This window comes from Acomys russatus, chromosome 29 (assembly GCF_903995435.1).
Source record: "Acomys russatus chromosome 29, mAcoRus1.1, whole genome shotgun sequence".
Taxonomy (NCBI): Eukaryota; Metazoa; Chordata; class Mammalia; order Rodentia; family Muridae; genus Acomys; species Acomys russatus.
Window position 1 is genome coordinate 35,594,839 of NC_067165.1, and position 16,236 is coordinate 35,611,074.

Here is a 16,236-nt window from a genome sequence, read left to right on the forward strand (position 1 = left end):
CTCAGCACTCAGGAAGCAGATACAGGTGAATCTCTGTGAGTTAGAGGCCAGCCTGGTCGACGAAGAAAGATCCAGGGCAGCCAAAGCTACACAGAGAAACCCGATCTCGAAATCTTATACATAAAACTTTGTATAGTTGTTTCTACTTGATAGGGTGAAATTATTACAATATTTTTTGTTCATAAAATAGTATTCTTGGGCTGGAGAGATGGCTCAGAGCTTAAGAGCACTGTCTGCCCTTCCAAAGGTCCTGAGTTCAGTTCCCAACAACCACATGGTGGCTCACAACCACCTATAATGAGATCTGGTGCCCTCTTCGGGTGTGCAGGTGTACATGCGAGCAAAATACTGTATACATAATAAATAAATAAATCTTAAGAGAAACAGTATTCTTGATGACCTCTTCTGGTATGCAGGTGTACATGCAGATAAAGCATTCATATACATAAAATAAACAAACAAATAAATAAAATGAACTGTAGTCTATGGGCTGGAGAGACGGCTCAGTACTCTGGCAGAGCACTCAGAGTCAGCTCACAACCATCTCTACCTTCAGTTCTAGGGGCCTGGATGTCCTCTCCTGGCCTCTGTGAGCATCAAGCATGCATATGGTGTACAGACAGACAGACAAAACCCGCCAAAGGATTTTAGTCCTAGCAGTGGGAAGACAGAGGCAGTGGGGAGCTCTGTGAGTTCCAGCAAGGCCAGCTTGGTCTACATAGGGAGTTCCAGACTAGCCTAGGCTACACAGAGAAACCCTGTCTCAAATAATTAATAATAATAATAATAGTAATAGCAATAATAGTAATAATAAATAAATAAATACGTCTCAAAAAATTGAAAATAGCTTTTCAATTACCCAACACTGCTCTATGTCCTCTATCGTTGTAGTAAAAGTTTTAGTTAGGCCCTCTAAGGCCCATAGCAGATCATCACCTGTGGTTGATCCAGATTGGCCGCTGTGGTAAGTCGTTGATTAAAGAAAAAAAAAAAAAAAGATAGAGAGCTGGGCATGGTGGCCCACACCTTTAATCCCAGCATGTGGGAGGCAGAGGCAGGAGGATCACTATGAGTTTGAGACCAGCCTGGTCTACAAAGTGAGTCCAGGGCAGCCAGGACTACAAGAGAAATCCTGTCTCAGTGGGGGGTGGAAGAACAGCAAGAAGAAAAGGTTGGAAAAAAAAAAAAACAACAGCTGACGATGGTAAGAAAAGGGGCCTGCGAGAGTGCCAGATGACGATCCTAGAGCGCCGGCTTGGGTCGGAGGCTGCCCACGCCGATCTCCAGCCGACAGCAGAGCAGCGAGACTTGAAAGACGCTGAGGGGATAGAGAAGCACACAGGGTCCTGCACTCGTCAAGTTAGAAGCCTGACAATTTGCCGGGCGTGGTGGCTCACGCCTTTAATCCCAGCACTCCGGAGGTAGAGGCAGGCGGATTGCTGTGAGTTCGAGGCCAGCCTGGTCTACAAAGTGAGTCCAGGACAGCCAAGGCTACACAGAGAAACCCTGTCTCGGAAAAAAAACAAAAAACAAAAAAAAAAAACAAAAAACCCAAAAAACAACAAAACAAAAAACTAGAAGTAATCACAGCTGCTTCAAAGCTATAGCGAGTCACTATGCTGAGGGCTGAGGACAAAACTCCGTGATAGAACACCTACCTAACACACAAAGCCTAGGTTTAATACCACACTTTATTATACTGACGAGTCACAACCGGTATGAATTCTAAGGGTCATGACTGGGGTGGGGAGAAGTGCCTTGCCTGTCTGAAGAGCGTTTATAATTCTCATCTTTGTAATCCTTTCCCCAAACACAGACGGCAAGGAGCAAACACCATGTGCTTTCATTTCAGTGGCATGTTCCTTATAGTTTGCTCTATTAAAAACATGCTGTTCCTCGGGGCAGTGTTCAGCTGGTAGAACCAACTTAACTGACTTGGAATGTGGTTTTTCCCTCATATTTTTAGGGTGCCATTAATCTTAATAAAGTAACAGCTTCTTGCTGTGACATTTTGCAGTTTGTATTTTTAGTGATTATAGTTACAACCATGTTGGTAAAATGTTACTAGGGTTTTTTTGTTTGTTTGTTGGCTTGGTTTTGGTTTTTCCAGACAGGGTTTCTCTTGTAGTCCTGGCTGTCCTGGACTCTCTTTGTAGACCAGGCTAGTCTTAAACTCACAGATATCTGCCTGCCTCTGCCTCCCAAGAGCTGGGACTTAAGGTGTGCACCACCACACCGACCCCTCAATGTTAGTAGTTTTTAATCTCTTAGCCAAGTGACCTGTGTATCAACTCCCTAATTTCACAACTTCCTATACTATCTCCAGGTCTGTCATTCTGTGCATGCTCTTACCTACAACCTGCTTCATGCCTCCACCTCTAACCTGAAGGCTTCCCAGATGGTTTTTGTTTGTTTGTTTGTTTTTTGTTTTTTTCGAGACAGGGTCTCTCTGTGTAGCCTTGGCTGTCCAGGACTCGGTTTGTAGACCAGGCTGGCCTCGAACTCACAGCGATCCGCCCGCCTCTGCCTCCCAAGTGCTGGGATTAAAGGTGTGCGCCACCCACACCGGGCTCCTGGTGGCAGAGGGAGGCGGATTGCTGTGAGTTCCATTGCTGGTCTACAAAGCAAGTCCAGGACAGCCAAGGCTAACACAGAGAGACCCTGTCTCGAAAAACAAAACAAAACAAACAAACAAAAAAGGAGTGTGCCACCACTCCTGGCTGAATACATTTTTTTTTAAAGTGAATTCTCTTGTGTCTTGGAAACAGCGAAATGAATGAAACTCCAACACCAACAATAAAGGCATAACGGTGGAACAGATTCTCGGTGGTTTTCAGCGCTGTAGTTACAGAGTCCTGCCAGCAGAGGGAGAAAGTTCCTTATAATTCATCTGTGGCAGACAGCCTTAAAGACAGGACACTCTTTTTTAATCATGATTTTCTAGAGAACCAGAAAGATATAAACCTTGAGAATAATTTGAGGATGCTGCAAAGATAATAACTTTTGGTCCTCTTAAGTGGGAACCAAGAGGCCAGGCCTAGTTAATCAAAGCAGCTCCTTGAGACTTTGGACATGTCCTTTCTTCCCTTGGACCGTTCACTTCTCTACAAGACAAGAGCATGGGACAGAAAACTCCACAGTTGGGACTGGGGACACTTTCATTTTCCAAAGGGGAAGCCACAAAAGTTGAGATCGTGGCAAGATTCGTGTATTGGAGAAATGCTATGGCATGTGTTTCTATCTCTTGTAAACTATCCCTAGCTACTGTTCACTCTTGGCTTTTATGTCAGGAAATTGCCAAGCTTGCAGTGTGGTAGGAATATTCAAGCACAAAGCCTGTATTGAGAGCTACGGATGTAGGCAGTTAAGAAAAGGGGACGTGAGCAGGCAGGAGTGCGCTTATACACACCCATACAAATGCAAAAATAAAAAGAAAAACAAAAAAATAAAAAACAAACAAACAACCCTGAGTATGGATTTCTTTCCTTTTTAAGAAAAAGAAAAGTTTCTGGATGCCAGTGTCACAGGCCTTTAATCCTAGCACGTGAGAGGCAGAGGCAGGCAGATCTCTGAGTTCAAGATCGGCATGGTCTATAGAACGAGTTCCAGGATAGCCAAGGCTACACAGAGAAACTCTTTGTCTCAAAAAAGAAAAAAAGGGCTTGGGAGATGGCTCAGTGGTTAAGAGCGCCGCCTGCTCTTCCAAAGGTCCTAAGTTCAATTCCCAGCAACCACATGGTGGCTCACAACCATCTATAATGTAATCTGATACCCTCTTCTGCAGATAAAGCACTCATATGCAATAAATGAAATAAATAAATCTTTAAAAAAAAAAAAAAAAAAAAAAAAAAAAAAGTTGCCAGGCAATGATGGTGCACACCTTTAATCCCAGTACTAGGGAGGTAGAGGCAGGTGGAACTCTGTTAGAAGCCATCCTGGAATAGAGAGTGAATTCTAGGACAGCCAGGGGTACACAGAGAAAGCCTGTCTTGAAAAAACAAAAACAAAACAAAAAAGCTTGAGAGGGTTGTACTGGTGTATACCTTTAATCTCAGCATTCTGGAGGCAGAGGCAGGCAGATATCTGTGAGTTTGAGGCCAGTGTGGTCTACATAGCAAGTTCCAGTACAGCAAGGGCTACACAGACCCTGTTTCAACACAACAAAACAAAAATACTGATACTGAGTAATCTTAAAGAAATATACACAGTTTTTCCCACTTATTTTCATCCGTTAATCTATGGGAAGAAAAAAGGGGGTTTAACATAAGTTAGCTTGGTGTGTGGTAGGGTGTTGACCAAAACGGGTTGTGAAAGAGGTTGACTTAGTGCATGGGAGGATGCTGACCAGATGGCTGAGGGGTAGTAGGAAGCCTTTTTTGTTTGTTTGTTTGTTTGTTTTGGTTTTTTGAGACAGGGTTTCTCTGTGTAGCCTTGGCTGTCCTGGACTCACTTTGTAGACCAGGCTGGCCTTGAACTCACAGCGATCCACCTGCCTCTGCCTCCCGAGTGCTGGGATTAAAGGCGTGGGGAAGCCTTTTTAATGTCTGTAGATTTGCAGAATCTAGCCAGCCTCTATACCACTAAGCCATGCTCTCAACCCCAATTCACATTTTATTATGCTTCCTTTTGTGCATATATTACCTATCCCAAATAACTAAAACTGTAAACTTTCTGTAATTATCTGGACAGACTCTAAGGAAAATGTTTAAACTTACTGGCTAGACCCCATCATTCATCCTAGTCTCCAGCTCTGTTGCCCATTATCTGTCCCAGTCTTCATGTGGCTGAGAGACGACAATTCTGAGCCATTAGGATATATTCTCTCTACCCAACGTCCATTACCTTGGAGATAATAGGCAGTTTTCCTGCTGATGGTCCAGGTCATATGTAGCCAGGCTTAGCTTCCTGTTAGTCAGAACTCTTGCAGAGTTTAAGAGCCCAGGCTTTGAAGTAACAAAACCATCTAGACTTGAACTTTGCTTGTTTTGGTGAGCTACTTCATTTTTTTTTTTCCAAGACAGAGTTTCTCTGTGTAACAGCTCTGGTTGTCTTGGAACTCTTGGTAGACTAGGCTGGCCTTGAACTCACAGATATACACCTGCCTCTGCCTCCTGGGTGCTGGGATTAAAGGCCTAGGTCACCACTGCCCCGCTGAGGTACTTAATCTTGGGAAGCTTGTTTCTCCATTTGTACAAAGAGCACAGTAGTAGCACCTATGCAGCAGTGTTGGGCACCTAATAAAATTATCAGTGAGTGAGGCTGGAGAGATAGCTCACTGGTAAAGTGCTTATAACACAAACACAAGGACCTGAGTTTGAATTCCCAGAACCTAGGTAAATCTAGGCATAGTGGCAGGTGTTTGTAATCCTGGCATGCCTAAGTGAGACAGGAGAATCCCTGGATGCTTACGGGCCAGCTACGCTGGAGTACTCCACAGGGGACGACAAAGAAACCCTGTCTCAATGAGGTGGAAGACCAGGACAGGCAGCTGAAGCTGAAGTTGTCCTCTGATTTCTACACACATGCCTTAGAATCACCACGCTCTTGTGTTCTCTCTCTCTCTCTCTCTCCCTCTCTCTCTCTCTCACACACCCACACACACACTCTCATATACATCAGAAAAATAAACTACCAGAAAACATGAACTGTGATTAGTGTTACATAAATTGCTTTAATAACTTTTCTGACTATTGCAATTAATATGGACATAGATATATATATATTTTTTTTAAAGACACGTTTCTCTGTGTAGCCTTAGCTGTCCTGGACTCACTTTGTAGATCAGGCTGGCCTTGAACTCACAAAGATCTACCTACCTCTACCTCCCAGAGTGCTGGGATTATGAACCTGGACCTTAGTTTTACTAAAGTCACAGGCTGGTAAGATGGTACAGCAGGTAAAGGCACTTGTCACTTCTGATGAGCTCACTTTGATCCCAGGAACCACACTGATAGCAGAAAACCAACTACTTTGGACTGTCCTCTGACCTCCATATATACCCCTCACACAGACTCTCAGAAACAAAGGTTAAAATGTTGATATTTAAAGCCAGGTGTGGTGGCCCGTGCATGTGACCAGGCTGGCCTCCAATTCACAGCGATCCAACTGCCTCTCTCTCTACCTCACAAGTGCTGGGATTAAAGGTGTTTTGCCACCTCGCCCACCCACCACCACCTTTTTTCTTTTTTCTTTTAGATTTATTGCCAGGCGTGGTGGCAGAGGTAGATGCAAGAGGATTTCTGAGAGTTTGAGTCCAGCCTGGTCTACAAAATGAGTCCAGGACAGCCAGGGCTATTATGTAGAGAAACAAACAAACAAACAAAAGTCTAAAATAAGATTTACTTATTATTTATACAGTATTCTACCTGCATGAGTGCCTGCATGGTGCCAGAAGAGGGCACCAGTTCATTCTTTTACTCAACAAATATTTAGTGAGTCCCTACTGGGTGCTAGTCTACATGTGCTGGATAGTAATGATAAAGCTTTTCATCAAAACAACAATGCTCTGCCATCTTTGTGATCAGGGTGAAATAGTTCTACATTTGAACTAATTAGAACATGACCTGGCAAGGTTTCCCTGTCCTGGAACTCACTCTGTAGACCAGACTGGCCTCAAACCCAGAGATCCACCTGTCTCTGCCTCCCCAGTGCTGACAGGATCAAAGGCATGTGCCCCCACCACCCAGCAGGAGATATTCTTGTTTAAATCTTTTCATGTTTGTTTGTTTTTATGGTTTGTGTGTGGATGCCCAAAGAGGCCAAACAGGGTGTCAGATCATCTGGAGCTGGAATTATAGATGGTTGTGAGCTGCCTGTAGGTGCTGACAACTGAACTCTGGTCTTCTAGAAGAGAGGCAAGTGCCCCTAACTTCTGAGCCATCTCTCAACCCAGCCTCAGTTTTGTTTTGTTTTTTCGATACAGGGTTTCTCTTGTAGTCCTGGCTGCTCGGGACTCCCTTTGTAGACCATGATGGGCTTGAACTCACAGCGATCCGCCTGCCTCTGCCTCCTGAGTGTTGGAATTAAAGGTATGTGCCACCAGTTTGAGCTTTTAGAACAAGTTTAAAATTTAGGTTACAAACCAGGTAGTGGTGGTGGCGCATGCCTTTAATCCTAGCACTCAGGAGGCAGAGGCAGGCGGATCATTGTAAGTTCAAGCCCAGTGTGGTCTACAAAGTGAGTCAAGGCTAAGGCTACACAGTGAAACCCTGTCTCAAAAAAAAAAAAAAAAAAAAAGAAAAGTAAATAAATACAATAAAATTTAGATTACAGGGCTGGAGAGACAAGTCAATGGTTAAGACATTTACTGCTCTTGCAGAAAGAAGGACCCAGGTTCAATTCCCAGCACATACACATGGTGGTGGTGGGGTCACAAGCAGTTCCAAGGGATCTAACCCTCTTCGGGCCTCCAAGGGCACCCATATGTGTGGTGCACATAATACACTCAGGCACAAGCAGTATTTATTTTATTGTGTGTTCTCACAAGTGTTATCGTTCAAGAATGAAGGTCAGAGGGTGAACTGTGGGAGCTGAAGTTGGTTTTCTCCCTCTACCATGTGGGTCCTGGAGATTGAACTCAGGTCTTCAAGCTTGGGGGGCAAGCAACCTTACCTGCTGAGCCATTATGCAGGCCAAGAGTTCTTTCTTTCTTTGAGACAGGGTCTCATGATGTAGACCATGCTGGCTTTGAACTCAGAATTCTACTTACCTTTACCTCCCAAGTGCAGGCCAATGGGATTTCTTAAATCAATTTCTCACACACTGTATGCCAGGCGTTTTTGTAATACTCATTTGAGGAACATAAATGTTTTGTAGATTGAGGCTTCTCAGAGTCGTTCCGAACTCCTGGGATCAAGCAATTCTTGCCCTTAAACCTCCTGCATAGCTGGATTTAAAGGAGTGCCACCAGGCCTTGTGGTACCTGGCTTCTGCCCAGTCCTACGTTCCAAGGGCTAGCCTATGAGGTCTACTTTAACCCAGGCTATTTCCTTGGTGTCTCAGGATGCTTCAATTGCACAAGAGGCTTCTCCTTGAACTCTCTGTATCTGACATTTCCTTAAATCATACCTATAAGGCTAGGTTCTAGAAGGTTCTCGCCTACATATCTTTCTTGAACTGAGCCTTTTGAGGGACCTCACACCTCAGTGATGGCGACAGTGGAAAGCACAGTGGCCTGTTTCCTCCCGGACCACGCTCTACAAGGGTAGTTTTGACCCTGGGTCTCCTCATTAAAAAAAAAAAAAAAAAGTGTAGCTGGTGCTAGTTTTCAGAGGCTCCTCTTCCTGGCGATATCTAAAGACACTTCCATTAGCCACTGCCCTTCTCTGTGCTCAATGGGTACCGGGGGGGGCACAAATGACTTAATCTGACCAAGTCTTTAAGTCTCAAACCATCGGAAAAACAGCTCAGGTTCTGTGCCGCGCCAATTCCAGGCAGACAAGAGACCAGGAAAGCTCCGCTCCCTTCGTCTCTTCTCAATATGGCGCCGCCCAGCGGCCACCGCGCGAAGGAAGGCCGGCCGCGCTGACGTGTGTGTGCGCGCGCGCTTCCTCGGCGCCCCGCCCCGGCGCAGGCGCACTGCGCGCTGTCTTCTCCCAGTCTGAGCAGCAGCAGCGGTGGCATCAGGGACGGCGGCGGCGGCGGTAGCCGCGACGGCGTCTGAGTGGAGGAAGATGGCGGCTCCGGGCGGCCCCGGGTCCCGTCAGCTGTGAAGATTCCCAGATCCCAGCAAGCACCGGCCTGAGGCAGAGCGGCTGTGCTCTGGCCCTGGCTCGGGCTCCTTCGCCACCGTCGCCGGAGACGCGAAGCCGAGAGCGCGGAGCGGGTTGGGCAAGGTGAGGCCTCTTCCCGGTGCGGGGCCGCGACTGGGCGCCGACTCCTCCTGTGCTTTATGCCTGGGGACCCCGGGGCACCCCCGAGTCCGGCGCGGGCCCTGTGTCCTGCGCGGGCGTGGGTCTTGGCGGGCCTGGGGTCTTGCTGTCGTCATCCTTGGTTTCTCAGGCGGAGGTGGGGACGGGCGCCCCCTTTGCAGCCAGCCCTCGGGATGGGTGCAAACCTCAGTAGGGTGGTCCTAGTCTTCACCCCGGCCAGGAGGGAGATGCGTGGCCAGGACCAGAATGGCTTTCGGGGTGTCATGGAGCCTCACCCCGCCCCCCTGAAACCCTTTAAGCCCACGGAGACCGCGGCTTCCCCGAATTGGGGCTGCGGCGAGGGGCCGGCGTCTCGGAGACTGCAGCTGCGAAGAGATGATTTTTGGAATTGGCTGACGAAATGAAACCCAGGCGGTTCCTTTTCTGACCCCTAGCCGTTTGAGTGTTCTCTTAGGAGTGGGAACTGCAGCTCTCCTTGCTGGGGACAGCGGTCCACGTTGGGACCGAAGAAGGCTTGCCCTGCTGAGAATAACTGTGGAGGGATGGGAACGAGTTTGTAAATCAAGGAAAAAAAAAAAAAAACACAATTGGGTGAGACCCTCATAGTTTTCCGCAGAAAAACTTCAAATGGATGGAGTTGGTTGGAAACCTTTGTGATAACCGATTGCTTTGTCTGTTGGATCTTCTGAGTTTTGGAAAATAAAACCTTCATTTCGTTTCTCAGTGGCGAAGATGTTTGGGCTTTTCTGTGGTAGCGTTCCGATGGATCTAAATGCAGAACAGACACGTTGCCAGTTTTCACTTGCTGGAGGCAACACTGTATTATTTTGTTATTCCCCCCCCCCCCGGAACTTTTTGTTGTTGTTGAAATGCTAGTAATTGAGAGACTTTGGTGTAGTTTCTCTTGGGTAGAGGAGACGGTTGATACCTGGTGGCCTTTTTATTGAGGAAGAATGCTACATTTGGAATTGTGCTGGTGTGAATTGTTGGGGCCATCTCTTTTGCTTGGACACACCAAATGTCTTTTGTAACAAATCGGGTTTTGCTTGTGCTTTAAGAATGATGACATCATAGATTTAAAGGAACAAGGGAAGTTGGCGAAGAATTACCATCACTTAGAATACAGTCTCTTGTAGCTCTTAAGTTGGACAGGGATGCACCCTGTGTCACCTTTCTAACAGAGCTTATTCAGTTGTCTAGTCGGGTTTTCTATTCTATGTTAATCAGTTAATATCCTGTAGCTGTTTGCTTTAGATACACCCGATTTAATATAGCATTCAACCTACATTGATTCCTCAGTGCTTTATACACTTCAGTCAGCTTTTAATGACAACTGTTAAGTTAAAATGACAATTACTTCATTTAGCTGCCCCCTTAACCAATTTTTTCCCCCTTTCTTAAATCAATGCTTTCTGTAGAAGTGTAGATTTCCTTAGTTTCTTAGCTAAATATGTGGGCTTGAACCAAGAGTAAGACATTGGCGGGCCATTCTGCCTACTGATTTGCTAATAGGGAGGCATGGTTACAGTGGTGGGTTGACAGTAAGCACCTTGCCATCAGCTGTTAGGTCGCCGTGCTACGTCATCATCAGGCATCGATGGGACTCCGTGATATCATTTACTCTGCAGCATTTTGGCTGTATTTCCTTACCCGTCTCAGGAAAGATCAGGAAAAATAGCTAAGGATGGTTTTTGTTTGTTTGCTTTTTTTTTTTTTTTTTGGGGGGGGGGTTTCGAGACAGGGTTTCTCTGTGTAGCCTTGGCCATCCTGGACTCACTTTGTAGACCAGGTTGGCCTCGAACTCACAGCGATCTGCCTGCCTCTGCCTCCCGAGTGCTGGGATTAAAGGCGTGCGCCACCACACCCGGCTGTTTGCTTGTTTTTAGATTTATCTATTTATTTTAAGTTTATGGGTATTTTGCCAGCATGCATGTGTATGTGCACCATGTGCTTGTATCCCCTGGAACTGTTGTTACAGAGAATTGAAAGCTGCCCATGTCAGTGCTGGGAACTGAACCTGAGTCCTCTAGAGGAGCAGCTAATGCGCTTAACTGCTGAGCCATCTCTCCAGCCCCTGGATGCTTTTTTTTTAGTGTATTTTTATTATTATTAAAAATTGTGGCGGCAGGGCGGGGAAAATCTAGAAGGTCAGAGGCATCAGATCCCCTTGGAGATGGAGTTATAGGCATTTGTGAGCCATCAGGTTTGGGTGCTTGGAGCCTCTACAAGATCAGTAAGCACTTTTAACCATTGACGCATCTCTCTAGCCCTAGGAGGAGGGGGGTGATGGTGATGATGATGGTAATGGTGATAGTCCCCCTCCTCCTTTGTTTTTGGTTTTTCCAGATAGGGTTTCTCTGTGTAGCCCTGCCTGTCTTGGAACTTACTCTATGGTAGACCGGGCTGGCCCCACAGAGATCTGCTTGCCTGTGCCTCCTGAATGTTGGGATTAAAGGTGTGTGCTCCCGCCACCACCACCCAGCTCCTAGGATGCTTCTTAATGTCGAATATCATTTTATGTAGCTGTGTGATAGCTACCTTCTGTAAAGAGCAAAGAAAAGGCTAGCAGAGCCTTGAGTTTATAAGCATGTTGGCGTCTCCAGAGAAGCTGTTCTGGAGATGAAGACTGTATGACTATGTGTTTTAGCTAGTGAATTAACAGTTCTTTATAAAACCCAAAGTCCCTTGGTTCAGTAATGGTAGTCCTACTTTACAAGATAATTATGTAGACAAAAAGAGATAATGTTTGGGAAAGTGCGCTGAAGAATGCATACTCGGAAATATGCAAAATAATTGGTCATGGTAGTGTAGGACATTGATACAAGCACTCCTGAGGCATAGACAGGTGGATCTCTGTGTGTTTGAGGCCAGCCTGGTTTACATACTGAGTTCCAGGATAGCCAGGGCTTCATAATGAGACCCTGGCTTAAAAAAGTACAATACAAGAGAAAAAGGAAATTATTTTCAATAAAACTATTAAAGGCCCTCTAAGCCAGGTGCCACCTGTAATCCCAGCACTCAGGGAGGTAGAGGCAGGTGGATCTTTGTGAGTTCAAGGCCAGCCAGAGCTGTTACACAGAGAAACCTTGTCTTGAAATAAAAAAAAAAAAAAAAAAAAAAGGGTCCTCTATGTGTTGGGTATTTAAGGGAGGAGGTACGGATGATTCTAAGAACAGCTTTTTATCTAAAAGTTGTCTAGAGCCTGGTTGGAAAGCCAGACAAGCAGTGTGCTTATGGTATACAGTAAGTGCTCCTCCAACCAGGGGAAAGAAGGGAGTTTTTGGAGTACCCCCCCAAAAAAAAACTGGGTTTCTCTGGGTAGCCTTGCCTTTCCTGGACTGGCTTTGTAGACCAGGTTGGCCTCAAACTCACAGAGATCTGCCTGCATCTGCCTCCTGAGTGTTGAGTTAAGGCGTGCGCCACCACGCCCAGATGGTTGTCAGAGCTTTGCCTATTCTATTTCTTTGTTTGGTTTTTTTTTGACAAAGGGTTTTGCTATATAGCCCTGGCTGTTCAGGAGCTCCCTTTGTAGACCAGGCCAGCCTCCCATTCACAGAGATCCATCTGCCTCTGCCTTCCAAGTGCCAGGATTAAAGGTTCATGTCACCACCACCAGGCTGGTTTGTTTCTTTAAAGTTACCTTATTTTGTGTGTATGCATGTTTTCCCTGTATGTATGTATGTTCAACATGTGCTTGCTTGGTGCCCTCAAAGTTCAGAAGAGGACATGGGACCCCCTTCCGCAGCTAGAGTGGTGGATGGTTGTGAACCATCATGAAGGTGCTAGGAATCCAACTGTTGCCCACGGAGCAGTATCTCCAGCTCTGGGATTTCTTTCTTTCTTGTCTCACTATGTAGCCTATGCTAGCCGGGGTCCTTCCCATCCTCCTCCTGCCTTCCCGAGGCCTGCTCTTCTAGGTGTGCGTCACCACGCATGAATTAGGAATACTTAACATTTTTGTCCTGAGCTCTTTCCCCTTTTATTCATTCACTGTCGTGCTGCTTCCTACACAGCATGCATGCCCCAGTTATGGCTTCTGAATTGTCAAAGGATAGCGGTCTTGGGAGAGCCTTTCTGAGTGAGTCACAGGCTCAGTCAAGCATCAAGCATTCACATCAGGCAAGTTTCTCAGATTCTGAATGAGGGAACTTCACAGTGACCTGGAGTTTTGCTTTTTGGGTTTGTTTGTTTGTTTGTTTGTTTGACAAAGTAGCACATGAGGCATTGTGGTTTTGTTGTTGTTTATTTTTGAAGCATTGTGGGTTTTTTGTTGTTGTTTGTTTTTCGGTTTTTTGAGACAGGGTTTCTCTGTGTAGCTTTGGCTGTCCTGGACTTGATTTGGAGACCAGGCTGGCCTGGAGTTCACAGAGATTCTGTGGCCTCTGCCTCCCAGACTGCAGGGATTATACTGGCGTGCCCCACCATGCCTGGCTGTGGCATTGTGTAGTAATGTGATGGGAGTGCTGAGGGTCCAGCCCCAGCCTTGTGAACACTATGCAAATGTTTTGCCACTGAGCTCCATGCCCAGCCCTGTTTTGTGTTTTTAAAATTTTTTCCCATTGTGTATGGATCTTTTGCCTACATGTATGTTTGTGAGTTTGGTGCTCATAGAGGCCAGAGAGGGCATCTGGTTCTGTGAAGTGGGGTTACAGAAGGTTTTGAGTTGCCATGTGGATACTGGGAGTCCAGCTCAAGTTTTGTGGGCCAGCAGGGAACGCTTTTTTTTTTTTTTTTTTTTTTTTTTAAGATTTATTTATTTATTATGTATACAGTGTTCTGCCTGCATGTACACTTGCGGGCCAGAAGAGGGCATCAGGTCACATTACAGATGGTTGTGAATCACCGTGTGGTTGCTGGGAATTGAACTCAGGACCTTTGGAAGAGCAGGCGGCACACTTAACCACTGAGCCATCTCTCCAGCCCGCGGGGAACGCTCTTAACTGCTGCTGAGCCATCTCTCCCACCCTCTTTCCTTCCCCTGTTTGTTTTGTTTTTTGCTAAGACAGGTTTAGTGGATCCCAAGCTAACCTAGAACTTGTTATCTTCTTGCCTCCCGCTTGTTAGGCTTGGGATTACAGACATGTGCACCGCGCCCAGGACTGTGTATGCTCACAGGCCTTGAACTCACTGTGTAACAGAAGATGGCCTGGGACTTGTGATGCTCTTGCCTCTACCTCCCTAGCACTAGGGTTCCAGGCCTATGCTACCAAGCCTGATTTATTTGGTGCTGAGGATCCAGGTGTGGGATGGGTACTAGACAGGCACTCTAGCAGCCGAGCCACATACCCAGCCGCTCGTTATTCTGTGTTGTGACAGTTTGTTACATGAGGAAGGATATGACCTATATAAGTCTTAAAATTACCTAGAATGTGTGCATAATACATGTTATTTCTGAAATTGTTCCTGTGACATTGCAGGTCTTAGAAATTATGACAGTGGCATTCCTGTTGCTTAAAATGTACATTTCCTTACTGATGCATGTGTTAGAAGGCAAATTTGATGTGAATTCTGGATGTTCATTTTTGTTTTTTGTTTTTTGAGACAGGGTTCTGGATGTTCTTGCAGTACATTGTTTACCTTTAATTTGTAAAAGAAAAATGATATTTTCCCAATGTTTTTCTATGTTTTGCTTCAGAAGGTGGACGTATTGTGTGGTACTTCAAGATGGTGTTTTTTGTTTCATTTTTTTGAAACAGAGTTTCTCTGTGTAGCCTTGGCTATCCTAGACTCACTTTGTAGACAGGCTGGCCTCAAACTCATAGAGATCTGCCTGCCTCTGCCTCCCAGAGTGCTGGGACTACAGGTGTGTTCCACCATGCCTGACTAGAGGTGGTGTATTTTTATGTGTATACATGAATCTGGATTGTATCTTAGCTTGTATAATACACATCTTTCTTCTCTTTCTCCCTCCCTTCCTCCCTCCCTCCCTCCTGAAGTGAACCCAGGGGCTTCTGCATGCCCTCATCACAGCCCCACTCTACCACTGAGCTATGCTCCCAGCCCCTGACAGTAACTTACTTTCACATCTCAACAAATTCACACACAGTTTTGAGGAAGTTCTGTTAGTTTCTACAAGGGCAAACACGTTTTAATTTTAGCTGGTAATGTTCCTTAGACTAGTTAGCCATGCTCTTCCAAATGCTCCTTTATTCTGTTAGAAAGCAGGCTGTTTAGATTTTTTGCCCTTCATTATAAAGTTCCTTTTAAAAAGTGCTCTCTCTCCCCCCACCCCACCCCATCATCTACCTCTCCCTTTCTCTCTCTCTCTCTCCCTCTCCCTCATCCTCTCTCCCTCCCCCCTCTCTGTCTCTGTGTTTGTGTCTGTGTGTGCCTGTCTCTGTGTCTGTCTGTCTGTCTGTCTGTCTGTCTGTCTGTCTCTCTCTCTCTCTCTCTCTCTCTCTCTGTGTGTGTGTGTGTGTGTGTGTGTGTGTGTGTGTGTGTGTGTGTAATGGACCTGGAAATCACAAATTGCCTAGACTGGTTGGCAAACAAGCCTCAGCGCCCCTGCTGAGGACTGGGACCACAGGTCCATGCTGCTCGGCCCTCATTTCATGGCTATGGGCTGAGTTCAGGTCCTCATGCTCACACACGTCCCCACTGAGCTGTCTCTTGCGCCTTACCTGTGCTAAGGCATGATTCAGACATTTCCAGAAGTAGGCTGTGTAAGTACCTGCCGTGTCCACTTCATTGTTAGTAGATATCACACTGTCCTGAGATTTTAACAATTTATGAGTAAACCTGGAAACTGTTATGCTCTGAGAGATAAACCAGATGTGTAAGAGATCCATAGCGACAGACAGTAGAATGGTAGTAGTCATGTAAAAATAGTATCCAGAAGCTGGGGCAGGCAAGAATGGGATGTGTACAATTGATGTGTGTGGACTGTCTGTTTGAGATGGGTAATGTACACAGTTAGCAAACAGACTTAATGCCACCAAACTCTATACTTCAAAACGGTAGTGAGAAAAAGTTTAAAAAGGGTACAGGAGTGGGGGCTGAAGAAATGGCTCAGCAATTAAGAACATGTGGCCATTGCTCTTCTAGAAGAGCTCGGTTCAGTTCCTAGTATCCAAATGGTGGCTAACAATTGTCTATAACATCAGTTCCACTGGGCCTGGTCTCTTCTGGCCTCTGAGCGCACTGCATGCAAGTAGTATACAGATGCATATGTAGGCAACACAGTAATTCACATAAAATAAGTAATAAATAAATCTAAGAAAGTTTTTAAACAAAGCTAGGGCTGTAGCTCAGTGATACAGTATCTGTCTAGCATACATAAGGCCCTGGCTGGGTTCCATCCTCAGTACCCCCCCACCCCCCCCCCCCGAAAAAGAGCAATAATAAAAGCAGACATGTCAGGGCTGGA

General features: G+C 45.9%; 1 protein-coding gene across 1 annotated transcript in view; it reads left to right on the forward strand.

The window, feature by feature from the left end:
• The first annotated feature begins 8,587 nt into the window (after positions 1-8,587).
• Fbxo42 (F-box protein 42) overlaps positions 8,588-16,236 on the forward strand; it is a 55,722-nt gene continuing 48,073 nt past the window's right edge. Inside the window, 1 exon segment of the mRNA XM_051171324.1 lies at positions 8,588-8,834. The gene's annotated coding sequence lies outside the window, so the exon portion shown is untranslated.